The sequence below is a fragment of the Podarcis melisellensis genome (assembly GCF_964234715.1).
Source record: "Podarcis melisellensis genome assembly, chromosome: 4".
In the NCBI taxonomy this organism is placed as follows: Eukaryota; Metazoa; Chordata; class Lepidosauria; order Squamata; family Lacertidae; genus Podarcis; species Podarcis melisellensis.
In genome coordinates this window covers 95,604,813-95,627,260 of record NC_138531.1, presented here as the reverse complement: position 1 = coordinate 95,627,260, position 22,448 = coordinate 95,604,813, and positions in this window count along the sequence as shown.

Genomic DNA, 22,448 nt, shown 5'->3' with positions numbered 1-22,448 from the left:
CAAAAACTGGTTTCTTTAGCAATTTGCACACAATAAGGGGAGCTGGGGTAAGGGCGTTATTCTCTTAACTGAGTGAAATGTCCTGTTTCCTTTACAGACAGCGGGATTTTAATTTGATAGAGGGAGTGTCTTTCCACGTACAGAAGGTTTGTGAAATTTGCTGTTAAGTCAGTGATACTCGCACCATAAACAGAAGTCCAGTTGTCCACCCCAGTGGTTACTTGCAGAACCAATAAAACAGTATTAGCTAGAGAGGTGTGGCCCAGGATCCCTTGTGGAACAGTAGAGGATGCTGGGACACATTTCTCTGATCACTGTGCAGCTGCAAAATGTTTTGAACCAGAGTAGGAGAACCACCCCTTCGAAAACCACTCCCTCTCCATGGGATAATTGTAGGCCAAAGGAAAAAAACTGCCTTAGCTCTCGCCCTCCGACCAGTTGGAGATGTGAACTGTGAAGCTGGACTTTCATTGCAGTCCTAAATGGTTACCTGGAGGTAACCAATCGCCGGTTCTCGTTCCCAAACAGATTTAATTCATGCCTGCCTGCCTTCCGGAGTACAAAATCCATGCACAACTGTTCAGATGCACACGTGACATATTTTGAGTCTTTTATCTCTCAGCCTAACCTACCTCACGGGGTTGTTTTGAGAATATTGGGCATGCCACCCTGATCTCCTTGGCGGATGGGCAGAATAAAAACGTAATATGAAAGTTAGGATTGTGCCTTCCTAAAACGGAGAAAAGTGTCAATTGGCCATCTGCCCTTTTCTTGACTATTGCATCAGAGGTTCTTAAAAAGAGACATATGTCTAATTCTACAGTTATGCTACCTGAGAACTGATGGCGTGTGCATGTGTTTTGCAGTTTGGTAGGCATCCCTGAACATTGAGCTGTTCGGCTTCTGTCAGATTCTGCCAGATGGCGAAGGAAATGTGGTTTTGTTGCATTGCTTTTGTTCCCCGCATGCTTTGAGCTCCTGGGTGCTTTGGCGAAAGTCAGCAGCCTCTCTTGAGCTAACGAGGCAGCTCAGTTTGTTTAAGAAGCTCCTGAATGGCACTGGTACCCGAAACCTCCACATCCCTTAAGCAAAAAGGCACAGACTATTCATAACCAAGACGCCCAGAACAAACACTCATGCTTTTTTTTTGCTCTGCTTTTGCTTCTCTTCGTTTGGAATATTTGCTGCCTTCCTGAGTTTTCCAGTCGCTTAAAAGGGGAAGAATCACAAAAGTGCATTTTTCCACCCACACCTTGTGCTCATGCAATAAGAGTTCCCAAGCGGTTGAGATTAGGGGTCACTGCTTCTTAGATTGAACTCCCCATGCGTAAGCCGTTCATTGCTATCTCCCCCTGACAGCAAGCTGGCTGACAGGCAGATGCTACAACCACCTGTCAAACGCCTGATGCTGTTATAACATCAGATGATTGACAGATGCATGGTCCCAGCTGACTGACAGCATTGGCCTGGGGGTGGGGGAAATGGGGGTCAGGGGCCAAAAAGGTTGCCCACCCCTGCTCTGCTGAAAAGGACTGCATTCACAAGATCATTTTCCCTACGTGAAGTCTGAGGAAGGGCATTGCTTTGTGTTTGGAATTTGCCAGGCACCTGGCTGTCGGGATGCGGGTGGTGCTGTGGATTAAACCACAGAGCCTAGGACTTGCCGATCAGAAGGTCGGCGGTTTGAATCCCCACGACGGGGTGAGCTCCCGTTGCTCAGTCCCTGCTCCTGCCAACCTAGCAGTTCAAAAGCATGACAAGGTGCAAGTAGATAAATAGGTACCTGGTAGCTGGGAAGGTAAATGGCGTTTCCGTGTGCTGCTCTGGTTCGCCAGAAGCGGCTTAGTCATGCTGGCCACATGACCCAGAAGCTGCACACCGGCTCCCTTGGCCAGTAAAGTGAGATGAGTGCCGCAACCCCAGAGTTGGCCATGACTGGACCAATTGGTTCCCTGTAACTTGGCTTCTCCTAGCGAGGGAACCGCCAGAAGGCCCTCGGTGCTGGACCTCAGTGTCCAGGCAGAACGATGGGGGTGGAGACGCTCCTTCAAGTCTACTGGGCCGAGGCCGTTTAGGGCTTTAGAGAAAACCCAGTGTGTGTGTGTGTCTCTCTCTCTTTGCTGTGCAGAGAAGCAAGACTGGCTCAGCTGCATTGAGAGTGCCCAATGTTTTGCCCACGCAGGGAGGGCAAAGCCTCTTGGGTGTGGGCCCAGCACAGAGGGAGAGGCTCGTGGGTGCCATTCAGCGCTCTCTGCAGCGAAATTCCATGACTTGCCTACCGCCCACCACAACGGGCCGTAGCTGTTAACGCTTTTTATACCAGAGTGTGGCATTCCAGGCGCTGTTTCCGTGGTGATGCCCAGGAGCGGGCAGGTGCCGTGGGCAAACACCTGGCATCAAGAAATAAAAACACCCGGAGCTATTGCATGGCCCTGCCTCCTTCCCAGCCACCCTTCGTTGGAGGGCAAGAAGTAGGGCTCTACCCCATCTCCCCATTTGGATGTGTTTGGAGTGACTGAATTCAGCTGCTCCCAATTTTATTTTTTTTAAAGCCCATCAAAGAAATATTCCTGGTTTTATGGGACTCGCTGTTAGGGCTAATCCTCTTTCAGGAGATGTGCTCAGAGCCCATCAGAGTGGCTGGGGGCAAATAAATAAAATAAAAATTTATTCTCATTAGCCAATGGCCATAGCAACAGTAAAACACTACAGTATATGCAGAAAAGGAAATTTGATATAAAAGCAGAATTTAAAGTCCTGAATCAGCAGTCAGTTAGTGGCCCTTATTCTGATTTATTTTCCATACAAAGGGTGGCAAACATATACCATCAGCCCTAGAAGTCTTCCAAGCTAAACCCCTAGCACAGCTATTATACGGGGCTCAGATTTGGACTGATAACCACCTTAGCACTTTGGAAGCTGTTCAATCAAAGTTTCTAAGGCAGATTTTTTTCCTGTACCTTCATGCGTCCCAAACGCATCATTGAAACTGGAGGCAAGTCTCCCTTCAGTAGAAGTATGGACTTGGCAAAGAACTTTTAACTTCTGGCTGGGGGCAAATGCCACTTAAAGTAAGCCTTTCGGGGGTGTAAAATTTGCAGGGGCCGCAGCAGAGCTCTGCTAGCTAAGGAAAGGGGCCTGTTTAAAGTGAGACGTCTTAGCACACCTGTTTGCATCTCCTGTAGCAAAATCTGGGCATCTTCTTCACTTTATGTAGTCAAAAAGAGCAATGCTTGGTCCAAACGCATTCTAAAAAGCGCCGCCGGAAGAAAAGAATGTAATATTTTCAGATTGGGGGTAGCCTACATGGAGCACTCCAGTTTGACTCCTATCACACCCGCAGTGGTCGGGGATTCGTGTCTACGGGGGCTCCACTTTGGCCACCCCTGCTAAAGACTGTGCCTCTGAATTCCCTTCTTGGCTTTACTGAACCTGTGCAATACTGAAAGTTGTGTGTGAATGCTTGGGAGCTTATCTCTTATCGGGGGGAAAACCTGGGCTGCCTTCGCCCAGAAGGAATATAAATGGCATGGATAAAATAGAAGCGGAATTATGTGTGGTGTCCCTAGAAAATCCGCCCCTCCTGCTCTTTGTGTGTTGAAACTGAGCTTTTTTGGGGTGGGGAAGTTAAAGCCTTATTCTGAGTCTTGTTGATGCTCTTCCCTGCCACACACTGTTTGCTGCAACAAGAAAGAGACGCACAACATTAGGAAGCCTGTAAACGCCGTGTGCACTTTGCCCCTGAGATGCTGCCAGCTAAAATGTGGAGCCCAGAAGTTAAAGCTTGTATTTACTACGATTGTATCTCCCCAACCAGAGGGCTTGTTTTAAAAAAAAATACGCTCCCTGTGACCTGCAGCCAGGAGGTGATGAGCTGCAATCTCCACCCCAACTGGAATGTATCTTAAGACTATATCCAACATGGAGCCAAAGGCTGGGGCTGGACCCATAATGGGGGAAAACAACTCACAACCACAAGGAGCAAGGTCTTTGCCCCTAACTTGGCCATCCCCAAGATCAGCCCTCCAGCAGTTTTGGGACTGCAACTCCCATCATCACTGGCTAACAGGACCAGTGGTCAGGGATGATGGGAACTGTAGTTCCAAAACACCTAGAGGGCCAAGTTTTGGGGGTGCCTGCCTTGAAACAATCTAGTTCTGCTCTCTCTAGCTGTGTACGGTCTCACCTGTGAAGGATCTGAATCTTCCCCAGGTGAACCCAACAGCGGGAACTTGCAGAACTTCTTTCAGTGCCACAAACCGTTGAAATCGTTTTACGTGGAGGAAAGTGGGACGGTGAACTTTGCATTTTTATTTGCCAACCTGGATTAGCTGCCCAGTCTAGTCATTAAAAAAAATATCAAGAGGAACATTCCCCATATCTCAAGACTTGTTTGTGGTTGAATGTTTGATTTGGCAATGACAGTAGATGTTGCTGCAGGGGTATTTTTTGGCATCCCAGTGAGGCACACAGATTGTATTCTGCTCTTTTAAAAAAATAAAAATAAAATTGCCTTTTCTCTGTCATAATGACAATGTGGATCATCTGACGGATTGAGGAAGGAACATGGGATACCGCCATATACTGAATCTGAGCATCTGATCTGATGAGCGGCTGAACGTACAGCTAGCAATTGAAGATTGGGACAATGTTGGCATTTGAATACCCAACAGTATTAAATAAAAGTCCTCCTTCTGAGAAGTTTGCACAACTGTATGTGCTCCTTAGCGAACCGTCTTCCCATTCTGCTCGGGGGAGAACCAGGAATGCAGTCGGCCCGTCTTCACAAACCAGGCGGTTTGGGCTGAAATTTATTCTGGCAACGGCGGTAAAATATTTGCCAGTGACTCTTCTTAGCGGAAGCTGAAAGTGGGGCGGTGGAAGGGAGCAGGGGGAGGCAGTTTGGGTTCAAAGGGTGCCATGAATATTCACAGCGATATGTAGTGCACATATCAGACACATGCAAAATGCAGAAACCTTCCGCAAATGTTCTTCAGGTGAGGTAGCAAACCTGATTCTGCTCTGCACCACTCCAGGCTTCTGTGTGGAGAATTAATTTATCCGCGGAGAACCGTTTCAGCTATGCAACCTTCTCACTTGAAGGCTGAGGAGGTTCAGTGCAGGCTCACCTAAACCGCCTTCTCTCCCAATTTTGCTGAGCAAACCCCTGGTTCCTGAGCTTTGCTTCCTCTGCTCAACTTTCCTTTCCACACCTCCGACTCTGCTCCTTGGGATCTCTGCCTGTTTATCTGTCCCATTGCGCCAGGAGTGGGGATCCTTGAGTTTCGGGGAGCCGGTCCTCTGTACCTGGCTCTCTGAATTTTTCCCAGGCCGTACAGTCATACCTTGGATTACAGACGCTTCAGGTTGCGTTTTCTTGGGTTGCGGACCGCCAAAACCTGGAAGTACCAGAACGGGTTCGGTGGTCGCGCATGCGCAGAAGTGCTAAATCGCGCTTTGCGCATGCGCAGATGCTCCAAATCGCAACCTGCGCGTGCACAGACGCAACGCTGTGGGTTGCGGACGCACATCCCACACAGATCACATTCGCAACCCGAGCATCCACTGTAGTCTTAATCCTGCCCTCTCTGCCCCACCCTTGGGTGCTTTTGCCTGGCTGAAATATGTCCTTGAATTCTTGAGACGGATGCCTCTTGCGCTCCTTGCCGAAGAGAGAGTTGGGTGAGCCATGTGTAGAAACTAGCCTGCTTGTACAGTGCTCTGCCCACTTTGGACCCCAGAAGGTCTGGAAAGGAAGGTGATTCTCAGAATGGAAAACGCTCCCCACCCTACCTCTTTATTACGCTTTCTGTATTTATTGCTGCTTATCCCTCTGTGCCATTAACGCTTTCCCACGTGCAAAGTATTGCTTTGCTTCCACGTTAAAGAACCAGCATCCAGATTTCCCAGGGCGTGATGCGTGGGGCGGTCCATATTTTTCTGGTTTTACTCCTTTACCCAAAAGCCCCCTCTCAGCGGATCTTGCCCGTCAGATTGGCATCTCAGACCTCCATGTTTCCGAAACCCTCTAAAACGAGTATTGCTTCTTATCGTGTCAAATGAATGTTTGATTATTGGACACACTTTTTAATGCACTGATTTTAAGATGTCGCTTATTATTATTGTTTAAAATGGAAATGGAACCGGGCTGTCGAAAGGGATGTGGTGGATATCTTATGTCAAGTGACCAAACTTGGTTTTTTCAACCTTTTTTGTTGTTTTCGCTGTTGTTCTGGACCTGTGGGATTATTTTGTAAAGAAACGTTTTCCTTTACAGACGAACTTAACTGTGGTTGTATCACAAAACAGCAGAAAACTGTATATAAAAGCCATTGTGATGAATATTCTGCAAGCATTTTGATATACTATATTGAAATCTTTCTATGGGACTCATTTCTCAACAAATAAGCTTATAATATATAATGCTATTTTGCAATAAAAGTGGCTTTTTCAGATTTAAATGACGTATTTAATCAATTTACCCTTTCAGCATTAATTATGACTTTCTAGCTAATAATTATTAAAGGATTTTTGATTTAATTAAGGACTCCGTTGTTCGTTCTTTTCCCCCTCGCTCGTTCTTTTTGAGGTGTGCCCTCATGAGTTTTAAGGTTCCTTTTCTTGCACCTGTTGAACAAATTCTGGGTAAGTAAAAGCAGAGGTCTATACACAAATACACACAAAATCTAATAAAAAAAAATTCCTTCCAGTAGCACCTTAAAGACCAACTAAGTTAGTTCTTGGTATGAGCTTTCTGAAGAAGTGTGCATGCACACGAAAGCTCATACCAAGAACTAACTTAGTTGGTCTTTAAGGTGCTACTGGAAGGAATTTTTTTTGGTTTTGACTATGGCAGACCAACACGGCTACCTATCTGTAACAAAATCTAATGCTTGTGATGCCCATAGAGGTCTTAAGAAATTTTATTAAATAAAAATTGAGTTGAACCTTTATAGCAGAAAAACCTTTATATACAAAAATGCAAGAAACTACACTCCAAATATAAAACATTGATACATCAACATAAATCAGTAAACTCTACATACATCAAAATAATATATCCACAACATGTGAGGAACTATGCAATAAACTGTATAAAAAGAAAACCTCTGTATGGTGCATGAAATGTGCCTATATTTAGTCCTATTCCTTAGACACCTAAAATGCCTGCTTAATATGTTCTTAACATCCATCGATCCAATTTTCTAGATTGCTTAAAAACCAAAACACGTTTCAGCTGCTCTGCCTTCTTCAGTGGCCTATTTTGTTACGCAGTGTCTAAAAAAATATATCAAAATGTATGTATGATGCAAAAACCAATTGACTAATGCGCTCCAGCTGCTTAAACTTAATTTGCCTACCAAATCACATCCAAATAGCTCCTTGGCTCGTGTAAAGGTCGAAAGCCAACATCCCACTTGGCATAAGTTGCAAAAAATTGTCAGTCACCTGTTCTATGTAGTTTCTGTGTGTGTATGTCAGGCATAGGCAAACTCGGCCCTCCAGATGTTTTGTGACTACAACACCCATCATCCCTAGCTAACAGGACCAGTGGTCAGGGATGATGGGAATTGTAGTCTCGGAGTTTCCGGAGGGCTGAGTTCGCCTATGCCTGGTGTATGTTGCCAACATGGGCAGTTGAGCAGACAGCTCTGGTTCCCTTTTATACTGTTATAGATTGGGGAGGGGGACTCCCCTAAACTCTAGAAATGAATAAATACTAGGATTTTGATTAACTGAGATATGGGTGAAAGTACAAGCTACAGAGCTGCGCCAGACAGAGAATTCCTGAGCTGGCTTATGCCAACCAGCCTGGCTAGCTTGGTGAAGAGCATAGCTGTCAACCGTCCCTTATTTGGCGGGGAAGCCCCTTATCCCAGCGCTGTGTCCCGCTGCTTTCCCTTATTGATGATGTCCCTTAAATTTCCCAGGTTTCAAAGGAAGCAGCTCCTCTCCCTCCCACCCTACCGGTCAGGAAGGAGGGAGGCTCCAACTGTGTTGCTTGGCTGCGTTGCTCACCCAATAAGGAGTCTAAGAATGACTGGAGGGTGGAGCTTGCATGCCTTGTGCCGATCAAATCGGCCGCATTGCCTGGGGACTCATTTTTGCTCAGCGCTTCCCAGCGGAAAGGTGACGGTGGTTTCCCTTGCTGCATCCCCTTTGCCGGGTTGCTGCACTGTGGGAACCACCGCTTGAGGCTTTGTTTGGCTGCTAGCTGGGCTTTCTGCCTTTGACTCAGAGGGGCTCAGAAGTTGAACATACCTGTTCTCTGAAAATCCCTTATTTTGGCTGCTGATCCCTTATTTTTGAGGCTGCTGGCCCCTTATTTTCAATCTGTAAGTTGACAGCTATGGTGAAGAGCAAATCTGTTGGCATGACGAAAAGTGTTGATGGGCCATCAGGGAATAATATTTTGGCCTGCACTGCTGCGGGGTACAAGCCCCTCTCAACACCATGGCGTAAGATCTGGACTCCCTCCATGAAGACTGAAGGCAGGGGAAAAGGTGAATGAACCATCTTTCTTAAAGCCACGACAGTCTCCGCCATGCCTTCAGTCATCCGAAGGAGCAGGACACTGTCAGTGCTGGGTTTACAGTAAGGTAAAGGTAAAGGGACCCCTGACCGTTAGGTCCAGTCGTGGCCGACTCTGGGGTTGCGGCGCTCATTTCGCTTTATTGGCCGAGGGAGCCGGTGTACAGCTTCCGGGTCATGTGGCCAGCATGACTGAGCCACTTCTGGCAAACCAGAGCAGCGCACGGAAACGCTGTTTACCTTCCCGGCGGAGTGGTACCTGTTTATCTACTTGCACTTTGACGTGCTTTCGAACTGCTAGGTTGGCAGGAGCTGGGACCGAGCAACAGGAGCTCACCCTGTCACGGGGATTCGAACCTCTGACCTTCCGATCAGCAAGCCCTAGGCTCTGTGGTTTAACCCACAGCACCACCCAGTGCCGGATTTACGTATAAGCTAAACAAGCTATAGCTTAGGGCCCCACTCTCTAGGGGGCCCAAAAAAATTAAAGGAAAAAATAACTGGGTGTACATTTCCAAAATATAAGTTTAAAAACAAATAAAATAAAACCTACATTTTGTGTTACGTAGGCTCCTATGATGTAAGGAATGGGCCCCGCTTGCTAGTCTGCTCCCTAAAATATCACTGGTTTGCTCCTTTCTATATATAGGGTGCCTACATTCTGCATGGACTGGTTGCACGGCAACATGTGCAAATGGCTTTAGATACCTATTAAGTCCATAAATTACCAAATAGCATATATCCAGCACAAAAAATATCACTGGTTTGCTCCTTTCTATATATAGGGTGCCTACATTCTGCTATTTATAATTATTAGTAGTTTGCATCATATTTACACATATTATTTCATGTTACAGCAAGTTTCTAGAGACTAGATTATGAGTCTTTGCAAATTGCATTTCTAAAGGGACTTTTGTTATTGCCAAATCCCAATGTATTTGCATTATTAAGTTATGAATAAAAAATCATTTTAAGTTAGAGCTTAATAATTATTTCACTATTAATATACTTCTTAATTGTATTTCACTATTAATATACTTCTTAATTGTATTTCAATTCAACAATTACTTTGATAAAAGACACACTTTGTTATGTGCAAATGGCTTGAGATATCTTGAAGTCCATAAATTACCATAGGACATATATTCAACACAAAACACAGCGACAATGTTAGAATCAAAGAGTTGGAAGAGACCACAAGGGCCATCGAGTCCAACCCCCTGCCAAGCAGGAAACACCATCAGAGCACTCCTGACATATGGTTGTCAAGCCTCTGCTTAAAGACCTCCAAAGAAGGAGACTCCACCACACTCCTTGGCAGCAAATTCCACTGTCGAACAGCTCTTACTGTCAGGAAGTTCTTCCTAATGTTTAGGTGGAATCTTCTTTCTTGTAGTTTGGATCCATTGCTCCGTGTCCGCTTCTCTGGAGCAGCAGAAAACAACCTTTCTCCCTCCTCTATGTGACATCCTTTTATATATTTGAACATGGCTATCATATCACCCCTTAACCTCCTCTTCTCCAGGCTAAACATGCCCAGCTCCCTTAGCCGTTCCTCATAAGGCATCGTTTCCAGGCCTTTGACCATTTTGGTTGCCCTCCTCTGGACACGTTCCAGTTTGTCAGTGTCCTTCTTGAACTGTGGTGCCCAGAACTGGACACAGTACTCCAGGTGAGGTCTGACCAGAGCAGAATACAATGGCACTATTACTTCCCTTGATCTAGATGCTATACTCCTATTGATGCATGTTGTTGCATGCATGTTGTTATATGTTGTTGATGAAGGACAGCTGGACATATAAAGGGCCCCATTACCTTCAGTAGCTTCGGGCCTCATCAAACCTAAATCTGGCCCTGGACCCTGTGTGAGTGCTTGGGACCCCATGGGCTCTTGCCACCGCTTGGCAGAGCACCCCACTTTTGTAACAATATTTTGCGTGCTGATTTCAGCATCTGGACTTGATGAGGCAGGTGTGACCCTCACCTGTCCTGAGCCTACTCCAACTGAGGAATCACGCACCTTCTCCCAGAGGTGGGAGGCCAGCTAGGGAGCTGGGCTGTGGGCACTTGCCTGCCTCAGCTTCCTAGATTGCCCCTCATCCTGCTCCCTCCACCTCGAAGCCTGCTGTGTTCATGGGGAAAGAGGCCCCTATGGCTCTGGTGAGGGGTTCTGCTGCTCTGATCCCTGTGCATTGATCCCATCATGCTATGAGTACAGTGGTACCTTGGTTCTCAAATGCCTTGGTTCCCAAAACTCCAAAAACCTGGAACAACACGGATCACAGGTTTAACTTGGCAACTAATAAGTTAAAGAACAGCCCTGCATTTCTACAGTGGTACCTTGGTTCTCAAACGCCTTGGTTCCCAAACACCAAAAACCCAGAAGTAAGTGTTCTGCTTTTCAAACGTTTTTGGGAAGCCGAACGTCCGATGCAGCTGTCGGATATTGTTTCCGGGGCGCCTGCACCAAACAGAAGCCACACCTTGGTTTTCGAACATTTCGGAAGTCAAACAGACATCCAGAACAGATTAAGTTTGGCGCTTTTGTTTTTGCTATTTACTGTATTTTTCGCCCCATAGGGCGCACCGGCCCATAGGGTGCACCTAGATTTTTGGGGGAAAATAAAGGGGGAAAAATATTTTTCCCCCAGGTGCGGGGCTGGGGCAGGGGAAGCCCAAGCTCCCCCCGACCCCAGCCCCTAGAACAGGCTGCTATCCGCAAGCCGTGGGAGAGCTGCGTGACAGCTAGTGGAGAGCTGCACTTTGCCCGAAGCCTGGGGCGTGCTGAGCGACTTCGCACAGCTCTCCCACGGCTAGCGGACAGCTTGCTGAAGCCTGGAGAGCAGGAGGGGTCAGTGCGCACCGACCCCTCTCGCTCTCCAGGCTTCAGCGAAAGCCTGCATTCGCCCCATAGGACACACACACATTTCCCCTTCATTCTTGGAGGGGGGAAAGTGTGTCCTATAGGGCAAAAAATACGGTATTTTGCGTTTTTGTGGCTTTTTTGGTTGGTTTGTTTTTGTGACTGTGTGGAACCCAGTTCAGCTACTGATTGATTGATTGTGTAACTGCGGAAATGGATAAAAGCCCCCCATCCAAACAATGACTATCATCAGTGCAGGGAAGAAAAAAAAATAAATTTTCATTTTTTTATCATCTACAATAGTGTCTTATACATTGATTATTGGGACGCGGGTGGTGCTGTGGTCTAAACCACAGTCGGCGGTTCGAATCCCCATGACGGGGTGAGCTCCTGTTGTTCGGTCCCAGCTCCTGCCCACCCAGCAGTTCGAAAGCACGTCCAAGTGCAAGTAGATAAATAGGTACCGCTCCAGTGGGAAGGTATTTTGGGGGAGGGGGAGGGAAAAAATAGGGGTGGTGGTTCAAGGATGATATATTTTTTAAATAAAATATGTTGAAATTACTAATAAAAAATATTTAAAAAACAAAAGTAGCATGTCTGTTGAGTGTAGGGGGCATAGGCCATAGTTTATTGGCCCATAGGGGGTCTTTGTGGCTTTAAAGAAACTCTGTGCACAGGGCCGTCTTAAGCATATCTGGCACTGGTGCAAAGATCCCTCCGGCACACACCACAAACACACACACACCATTTCCCAGAGTTGTCAACCTTCTCCCAAGCCTCTGCGGGGATTGCCCTCCTCTCACGGAGGCTTGGGAGGCAAGCTGCATGCCCACCATCCATATAGTTGACGTGGCACAGCTGGTGGGCGTGCAGGAGGGAAAGGGGAGGCCGCCGGCAAAGCCGCGCAGCTCTCCCACTCGCTGAGGCGCCCCTGAGAGGCCGGCACCCTGGCGCAATGCGCCACTAAACCCTATGAGAAAGACGGCTCTGAATTAGGGATTGCAGGACAAGACCTGCCAAGGAAAATAAAGAACTTATGTATGCTACAACAGCGGAAAGAGTCTTGATAGCACAAGGATGGAAGAATGAGGAAACCCCGACAAAAGAACAGTGGCAAGAGAAAACTCATGAACTATGCAGAACTGGCGAAATTGCGAGATAAGGACAACTGCGACTTTAAAGAAGAACGGGAACTTTTTCCAAATTATTTTAAAAGACAGCAAAATGAACTGGACTCCTTGGCAGGTTTTGAATAAACATACACAAGTTTATTGAGGGTTAATATAGTAGACAGATAATAAAAGGATATATACAATTTTACAGGATGCGGAGAATAACATGAGTTGAGAAATCAGAGAGGGGAGCTGAGGGAAGTCTTGGGAGAGGGGGGAAAGGGGGGAAATAATGAATATGATTTGTTTTGATAATTTGTTATGTTGAAATTGTTAATAAAAAATTAATAAAAAAAAGAAAGAGGAAAGACGGCTCTGTCTGTGCGTCATGAGTGTCAGCTAAGTGCTTGATCTTTCGGGCTTTTTTTTATCTACCAGTTGTTCTTTAGTTCTCTGGTTCTTCTTTGAACCTCACCCTTAGCGGGACATTCGCAGGGAAACCAGAGTGCTTGTTTACAAAGCTATTGTACTACCAACCTTACTGTATGCTTGTGAAACATGGACCACTTATAAACGCCATTTCCAACGCCTCAAAAGATTCCATCAACGGTGCCTCTGAAAAATTTTGCACATCATTTGGGAAGGCAAGCGAACTAATGCCAGTACAGTACTGGAAGAAGCAAAGATCACCAGTGCCGAAGCAATGATTCTTCAACACCAACTTCGTTGGACCGGTCGTGTTGTTCGGATGCCTGATTATTGTCTTCCAAAGCAACGATACGATACGATACGATATATTTATTGTCATTGTCCCATACAGAACAATGAAATTGAAAAATCTACATAAGACATTCAAAACCCCCTAAAAACTCTGAAACCCCCTTGTTTCTCAGGCGGCTAGTCCTAGTCTTTAGAACCCTGTACCTTCTTCCAGAAGGCAGAAGCTGAAAGAGATCATTTCCGGGGTGTGCACTATCCTGCGCTATTTCTGCAGCTTTCTTATGTTACCTGGAAGCATAGATTTGATCTAAGGTGGGAAGAGTGCACCCAATTATTCTCTCTGCAGTCTTTATAACCCTGGACAACTACTCTGTTATGAACTTAAAAACAGAAAGCATAATGCTGGTGGTCAAGAAAAGAGGTCTAAAGACTCTCTCAAGGCAAATCTTTAAAAAATGTAGTATAAACACCGACAACTGGGAAACACTGGCCTGCGAGTGCTCCAGTTGGAGAACAGCCTTTTCCAAAGGTGTCATGGGCTTTGAAGACGCTCAAACTCAGGACGAAAGGGAGAAACGTGCCAAGAGGAAGGCACACTTGGCAAATCCACACCGTGATCAACTCCCACCCGGGAACCAATGTCCCTACTGTGGAAGGACGTGTGGATCCAGAATTGGCCTCCACAGTCACTTACGGACTCACTGTTAAGACCGTGTTCATGGAGGACAATCTTACTCGGCTACGAGGGATCGCCGAAGAAGAAGACTGGGAGAATGTGCTTTAAAAAATGTTAAGTTGCAGAGTTGGGATTTCAAGTCACTAAACTGTTGGGTCAATGCTACCACCTGCTGATCAACAATAATAATGCCATGCACATGGTAGCTTGCATGTGGTGTGGGGGATAGTGTTAGCGGAGGGGTAGTACCTCTGGTGGGGGAAACTTCGATCTCCTTCTGGGGTAGATTGTCCACCTTTTGTGCCCACCCTGCACTCAGCTCTCACCTGCGGCTTCTGGAATGGCTTTGACTGGCCGACTAAACCACGTGAGGGTAGCAGATGGGTCTCAAACCCTCAGTGAGTTAAGGACTATCCCTGCATTCAAAGTGAAATATACTCAGAGTCGCAAGGTGATTTCATGCTCTTTATTCAGCTCATAGTGGTGAGGAGGAATGAATGAAAGTCCCCTCAAAGTATCTGCTTTATATACATTATTTACACAATGGGCTGCACATGATTGGCTAATTCCAGAATTCTACTGTAAGCCAATCAGGTTGTGGATTCACTTCTATCTGGAGCATGATTGGGTGGTTCCTGCCAACCAATCATACTGCTGCATTGTTCTAGGACCAATCAGACTGCTGCCTTTTGGATCCTATTGTTCTATGACCAATCAGACTGCTGCAGTTTGGATCCTATTCGATTCAGTACATAACCCAAAGACAGGCTCTGATGGATGGAGCGGATGAGACCAAGAGTGTGTCCAACAGTCAAGACTGCCCGGACACTGAGGTCCAGCACCAGGGCCTTCTGGCGGTTCCCTCACTGCGAGAAGCAAAGCTACAGGGAGCCAGTCAGAGGGCCTTCTCAGAGGTGGCACCTGCCCTGTGGAAAGCCCTCCCACCAGATGTCAAGGAGATAAACAACTACCTGACATTTAGAAGACATCTGAAGGCAGCCCTGTTTAGGGAAGTTTTTAATGTGTGACATTTCAATGTATTTTTAATCTTTGTTGGAAGCCAGCCAGAGTGGCTGGGGAAACCCAGCCAGATGGGCGGGGTACAAATAATAAAATTTATTATTATTATTATTATTATTATTATTATTATTATTATTATTATTATTAAGATGGTGGCTTCTGCACATCCTGTAGAGGGAAGTGAGAGCCAAGCTGGTGTCAAATGTCTTGTTCTGCTTTCCTTTGGACCACATCAGCGAGGCCGAGAAGGGGATCTTGTCATCGGGGCAGCCCAAGACGTCTATATACACTGGCCAGGCTTGTGCCTCAGAGAACTCACTTCGGTGCTGATAATGCAGTGGTTTGACTTCACCCCCATAGGGATACTCCATTGCCTCTCGAGGTAGACAGATATAACATACAGTATAGCTTATGTTTTCCAGTGGCCAGTAGGGGGCACCAGATCTTCAGCAGTTACTTGGATACAGGATTCTCCCCTCCCCAACCCTGTAAGATTATGAGAACAATGAACTAAGCTATTTGATTTGTGTGCATTTGAAGGAGAATACTGAAACGAGAAAAGCAGAGACATCACCTTGCCAACAAAGGTCCGTATCATTCAAGCTCTGGTTTTCCCAGTAGTGATGTATGGAAGTGAGAGCTAGACCATAAAGAAGACTGATGGCCAAAGAATCGATGCTTTTGAATTCTGGTGCTGGAGGAGACTCTTGAGAGTCCCATGGACTGCAAGAAGATCAAACCTCTCCATTCTGAAGGAAATCAGCCCTGAGTGCTCACTGGAAGGACAGATCCTGAAGCTGAGGCTCTAATACTTTGGCCACCTCAGGAGAAGAGAAGACTCCCTGGAAAAGACCGTGATGTTGGGAAAGATGGAGGGCACGAGGAGAAGGGGACGACAGAGGATGAGATAATTGGACAGTGTTCTTGAAGCTGCCAGCATGAGTTTGACCAAAGTGCGGGAGGCAGTAGAAGACAGGACTGCCTGGCGTGCTTTGGTCCAGGGAGTCACGAAGAGTCGGACACGGCTAAATGACTAAACAACAACAGCAAATGAACGGAGAAGAGGGTTCTTAAGACTTCGAAGAGAAAGTTCATCTGCACCCAAGAATTCAGGAACGATGAAATTAATCCAGCAGAGTGGATACTTCTTTTCTTTGATGGAGTCAAAGGAAATCATCTTTGCAAGATTGGTTTTATTTCTCATCGTGTTTTACACCTTGAACCTATGCCGTCAGCAGTAAGCCGACATCAAGTGCAAATGAGAGATTATTCCCAGGAAACTGCATAGAACAGCCTTTCTTCTTTTCTCTTTTTGCACATGCTATTTTGTATTCATATATTGTTAAAGGTAAAGGGACCCCTGACCATTAGGTCCAGTCGTGGCCGACTCTGGGGTTGCGGCACTCATCTTGCTTTACTGGCCGAGGGAGCCGGCGTACAGCTTCCGGGTCATGTGGCCAACAGGACTAAGCCACTTCTGGCGAACCAGAGCAGCGCACGGAAACACCGTTTACCTTCCTGCCGGAGTGGTATAGTAATAATAATAATTATTATTATTATTATTATTATTATTATTATTATTATTATTATTTATACCCCGCCCATCTGGCTGAGTTTCCCCAGCCACTCTGGGCAGCTCCCAATCAAGTGTTAAAAACAATACAGCATTAAATATTAAAAACTTCCCTGAACTGGGCTGCCTTCAGGTGTCTTTTAAAGATAGGATAGCTGCTTATTTCCTTCACATCTGAAGGGAGGGTGTTCCACAGGGTGGGTGCCACTACCGAGAAGGCCCTCTGTCTGGTTCACTGTAACCTCACTTCTCGCAATGAGGGAACCGCCAGAAGCCCCTCAGCGCTGAACCTCAGTGAACGATGGGGGTGGAGACGCTTCTTCAGGTATACAGGACCGAGGCCATTTAGGGCTTTAAAGGTCACCACCAACACTTTGAATTGTGCTCGGAAACATACTGGGAGCCAATGCAGACCTCTCAGGACTGGTGTTATGTGGTCCCGGCGGCCACTCCCAGTCACTAGTCTAGTTGCCACATTCTGGATTAGTTGCAGTTTCCGGGACACCTTCAAAGGTAGCCCCACGTAGAGCACGGTGCAGTAGTCCAAGCGGGAGATAACTAGAGCATGCACCACTCTGGTGAGACAGTCCGCGGGCAAGGAGGGTCTCAGCCTGCATACAGGTGGAGCTGGTAAATGGCTTCCCTGGACACAGAATTAACCTGTGCCTCCATGGACAGCTGGGAGTCCAGAATGACCTATTTATATACCCTATTTATCTACTTGCACTTTTTGGTGTGCTTTCAAACTGCTAGGTTGGCAGGAGCAGGGACCCCGTCACGGGGATTCGAACCGCCGACCTTCTGATTGGCAAGTCTTAGGCTCTGTGGTTTAACCCACAGCGCCACCCGCGTCCCTCACATGTTGTTAGGCCACTCAAAAAACAACAACCACCCCAAACCAAACAACAATGAGAAGCTGGACCTGCCGGACCTTCGTAAGAAAAGTCGAATGAGGGTCCTCCTTATTTACATCTGGTGACGCCGACTCAGCTGAAAGGGCCCCAAGTGCTGACAACTTCACCCCTTCCCTCCCCTTTTTCTCCCCACCCCACCTCTGTGACATCTCCCTTCTCCACAAGGATGCTTCAGACCTGACAGTGCTGGGCTAATTTGATCTTAATGTCTTCACAGTTGGCGCTGGGGCAGCTGACGAGGCAGGAACGGTTGAATTAATGGCCTTTTCTGCTTTGCAAGGCAGAAGGCAGCTGCATCGCATTTGCAATCAAAGTGGGGTTTCTGCCTGCAAGCTGCTAGGCTGGCATCGCCTCCCGATCAGTAACCTTCTCCCTGCGCCACCAGACAGCCTAGCATCACCGCATGGGGTGCTGTTCAAAGGCAGGTCCTGTCCCTGCTTTACCTGTTGAATTTCTGCCTGCTCTGCGGTCCAACTGTGCATGCTGAGGCTGGGCAGAACAGGTAGCAACTTAATACAATCGCCCACACTAGAATGTGGTCTGATAATGCCAAGGTTGCAGGTTCGATCCCCAGACGGGATCGAAAGGCATTGAAAAAATGACCCACAGGGTCTCTTCCAACTCTTCGATTCTATGATTCTATTATCTTGGATGGATTTGCATCTAGACTAGTGACTGGTAGCGGCCTCCGAGACCACATAACACCGGTCCTGAAAGACCTACATTGGCTCCCAGTATGTTTCCGGGCACAATTCAAAGTGTTGGTGCTGACCATTAAAGCCCTAAACGGCCTGGCCCAGGATACCTGAAGCAGCGTCTCCACCCCCATTGTTCTGCCCAGACACTGAGGTCCAGCTCCAAGGGCCTTCTAGCAGTTCCCTCACTGCGAGAAGTGAGGTTACAGGGAACCAGGCAGAGAGCCTTCTCGGTGGTGGCGCCCACCCTGTGGAACGCCCTCCCTTCAGATGTCAAAAAGAACACCAACTACCAGACTTTTAGAAGACATCTGAAGGCAGCCCTGTTGAGGGAAGTTTTTTATGTTTGATGTTTTATTGTGTGGGTGGGGTATAAATTATTTGTTTATATATTATATTCTACATGGGGTTGCACTCCCTCTGAAAGAACAAGGCTTAGAGATTCTCTTGGAACCATCTTTGTCCCCTGTAGTCCAGGTGAAAACCTTCCCATTGTCTTTTTGCTTGCTCTCGAAGCTACCAGCATGAGTTTGACCAAACTGCGGGAGACAGTGGAAGACAGGAGTGCCTGGTGTGCTCTGGTCCAGGGGGTCACGAAAACCGTTAGAATGATACCCACTGAAATTCAACCAGGGGGATATGAGGAAGTCACTTAACAATGTTACTAAGTTTGGGTTAATTATGGTTGAGATTTACAGTATGTTTGTTTGTTCCCTCCCTCCCTCCTGCAACCCTTAAAGGAACAGACACTACCTGCCCCCCATGCCCACCCCTGGAGGACCCAGCCTTGGCTGCAAGCCTTCCTCACATTTCAGCTCTCCACAAGAAATGACCAGTTTCTTCCAGTATTTAAAGCATGCAATTCTCAGCAAACAGTCCATTGTGAGCCAGAAGGCAGCTCAGCAACTTGGCTTCCGGTTGCTGTTTTGGCACAACAGCTTTGCAGGCTGGATTGCTCACTGGGCAACTTTTTTTTGGTAATTCTCCGAAGGCCGGAAGCTGTGGGCATCACAGCAGCTGATTCCGGGCAGCAAAACTTAACAAGCTGGGTTATCGATGTAAAGTCACTAGGTATACTGGAAAATCTCACCTCTGCGCTACCACAAGCGGATAAGCATCAGACTGTGGCAAAACAAAACAAGTTCCGTTTGATAGCTCAGTCGGTACAGCATGGGAATCTCAAGGTCACGGGTTCGAGCCCCATGTTTTTTTATAATAATAATAATAATTTATAATTTATACCCCGCCCATCTGGCTGGGTTTCCCCAGCCACTCTGGGCAGCTTCCAACAAAACACTAAAATACAATAACCTATTAAACATTAAAAGCATTCCTAAACAGGGCTGCCTTCAGATGTCAGATCGGCCAGTTCCAAAAAATCCATCATTTTAATCTGCCAAGAAACCCCTCTTAGATCTGGTTTCTCCCTTCTATCACTGCAGAGATTTGGATAGGGAAAAGTTCAGAAAAGGTTCACCAAAAAGTTCAAGCAGCTCACTTATGAAGGAATGTCTCAACATTTGGGATTTTTTAGGGTAGGGAAAAGGCGAGTAAGAAGCAACAAGATAGGTGTTTATAAAATTATGCATGGCAGGAAGTCCACAGAGAAAAACTTTTCCTTCCTCTCACATAACACTAGAACTTCATATGGGATTTGTTGTTGTTTAGTCGTTTAGTCGTGTCCGACTCTTCGTGACCCCCTGGACCAGAGCACGCCAGGCACTCCTGTCTTCCACTGCCTCCTGCAGTTTGGTCAAACTCATGTTTGTAGCCTCGAGAACACTGTCCAACCATCTCTGTCGTCCCCTTCTCGTTGTGCCCTCCATCTTTCCCAACATCAGGGTCTTTTCCAGGGAGTCTTCTCTTCTCCTGAGGTGGCCAGTGCCTAAGCCAATACTAGTCACATGCTGTAACCAATAAAAGTTGTGGCCTAATTTTGCGCATTAACTTAAAATAATGGGTCTGTGTGTCTTATTTTAATCCTGTGTGGGTGGAGGGTCCTCGACTCACAACCCTAGAGCCGGCCACGACTGGACCTAATGGTCCGGGGTCCCTTTACCTTTACGGATGTGCAAAGGGAGCTCTATTTTCCTTTGATGGTGGGTACTTGAGAGGGGTCTGGACATGTTTGCCTATGCTGATCTTGTTAAACCCTGTCTATCCCTCCCCTTTTGTGACATGTCATTGATGTAAAGATGATGCATCGATGATGCTGCACAAACTGTATTTTGGGTGACTGCAGGAAGTTTTAAAAGAGGATGTCGCCCCATGCTCTGGTTTCTTGCTCCTGTGGAGACCTGTTGCGCAACAATAAAGATCATGGTCTCCTGACCGTTGTTTTGCTCAAAATTACTTGACTAGAACTTCCTTCTTTTGTTGTTGTTGTTGTTGTTTAGTCGTTTAGTCGTGTCCGACCCTTCGTGACCCCATGGACCAGAGAACACCAGGCACCTCTGTCCTCCACTGCCTCCCGCAGTTTGGTCAAACTCATGCTGGTAACCTCGAAAACACTATCCAACCATCTCGTCCTGTCGCCCCCTTCTCCTTGTGCCCTCCATCTTTCCCAGCACCAGGGTCTTCTCCAGGGAGTCTTCTCTTCTCATGAGGTGGCCAAAGTACTGGAGCTTCAGCTTCACAATCTGTCCTTCCAGTGAGCACTCAGGGCTGATTTCCTTCAGAATGGAGAGGTTTCCTTCAGAATGGAGAGGTCCTTCTTTTACTGACTGCAATAATAACACACCTTAGACATGGGCATGGCTTGGGTTGAAATGGTAGCACAAGCCCCTGCTATCCAGCGCTTCCAAAGAGTTATTCACAAGGTTGCCAACTTATTTACCAGACCCTGCTCCTCTGCCTTTAACAGCAGCTTTGTTTCCTTGTTTTAATCAGGTAGCGGTGCTTCTCTCCTTTCCCTGCAAATACTTCCCTTGTTGATTTCTCCAGATCAAGGTGTTCTTAAATGTACAGATCAGGTTGTCTCTTTTTTTCTGGTCAATTGTCAGCCTTTAACAAAGGGGTAGGAAAAAGTTTAATACCCAACCAGTTCGAAACTCCCTTTGAGGCCTGAAACAGGTTGAATATTAACCTTTACTTCCTGCTTCCCCTCCCTTTCCCCCTTGGCTGGGATCTCCCCTTTTAGGTGAACCTTACTCAGACAAAGAAGGAAAGTATTATTATCAGATTCCCTACTATTATAGCGGAGAGGGTAGAGAAAGTGTTTTGCCCTTGCCGAAGGAATGTGAAATATATTCGGAGTCGAGTGTGGATTTCATGCTCTTTATTCAGCTCATAGTAGTGAGGAATGCCAGTTCCCCCAAAATGTCTGCTTTATATACATTATTTGCACAATGGGCCCCACGTGATTGGCTAATTCCAGGATTCACCTGTAGGCCAATCAGGTTGCAGATTCACTTCCCCCTGGAGCTGGATTGGGTGGCTCCTGTGGACCAATCAGACCTCTGCATTCTGAATCCTATTGTTCTAGGACCAATCAGACTGCCGCCTTTTGGATCCTATTCAACTCAGTATATAACAGAATGGCTTTGCTGCGAGCTCACAAACACACAGCGGCTCCTGCCTTAATTTCCCTTTCTGTATTGTGTGTCTTGTTGTGTCTTGTGTTAGAAGCCACAACCTCAGCCCAAGGACACCTGCATGGCACTTCAGACAGATAATGGACCACACAGGCAAAGCAAAAGTTCAACTCCCAGTTATGAATCAAAAATGCATACACACACGTTGTAAACAAAATCTGGCCTTCTTCCCTTATGGGGTATCCAAGGGTCCGTACAGTGGTGCCCCGCAAGACGAACGCCTTGCAAGATGGAAAACCCGCTAGACGAAAGGGTTTTCCGTTTTGGAGGTGCTTCGCAAAATGAATTTCCCTATGGGGTTGCTTCGCAAGACGAAAAAATTCTTGCGAGTCCCCGCGGGTTTTTTCCGCTTTTTTCCACCTTTTCCTAAGCTGCTAAACCGCTTAACAGCTGATCGCTAGAAGCCGCTAGACTGCTGTAGCGCTAATCCGCTAAGCTGTCAATGGGCTTGCTTTGCAAGACGAAAAAACCGCTAGACGAAGAGAATCGCGGAACGGATTCTTTTCGTCTTGCGAGGCACCACTGTATAGAGTCCTTAAGTGGGTTCCCTATCAGTAGGAGAAAATAACAGAGGCCAACCAGAGTATATTGAGAAGCAAAGCAGCTAGTAAGCCTGATCTTTATTAAAGCTGTTGCAACAGTGTGCTCCCCTCACACGCAGGAGGACCCAGAACAAAGGTGTGCCCGCCCTTAGATAGACATTTTAAATTACCTGTCCTAGAGCTCAAGACCACCCCTCCATACATCATA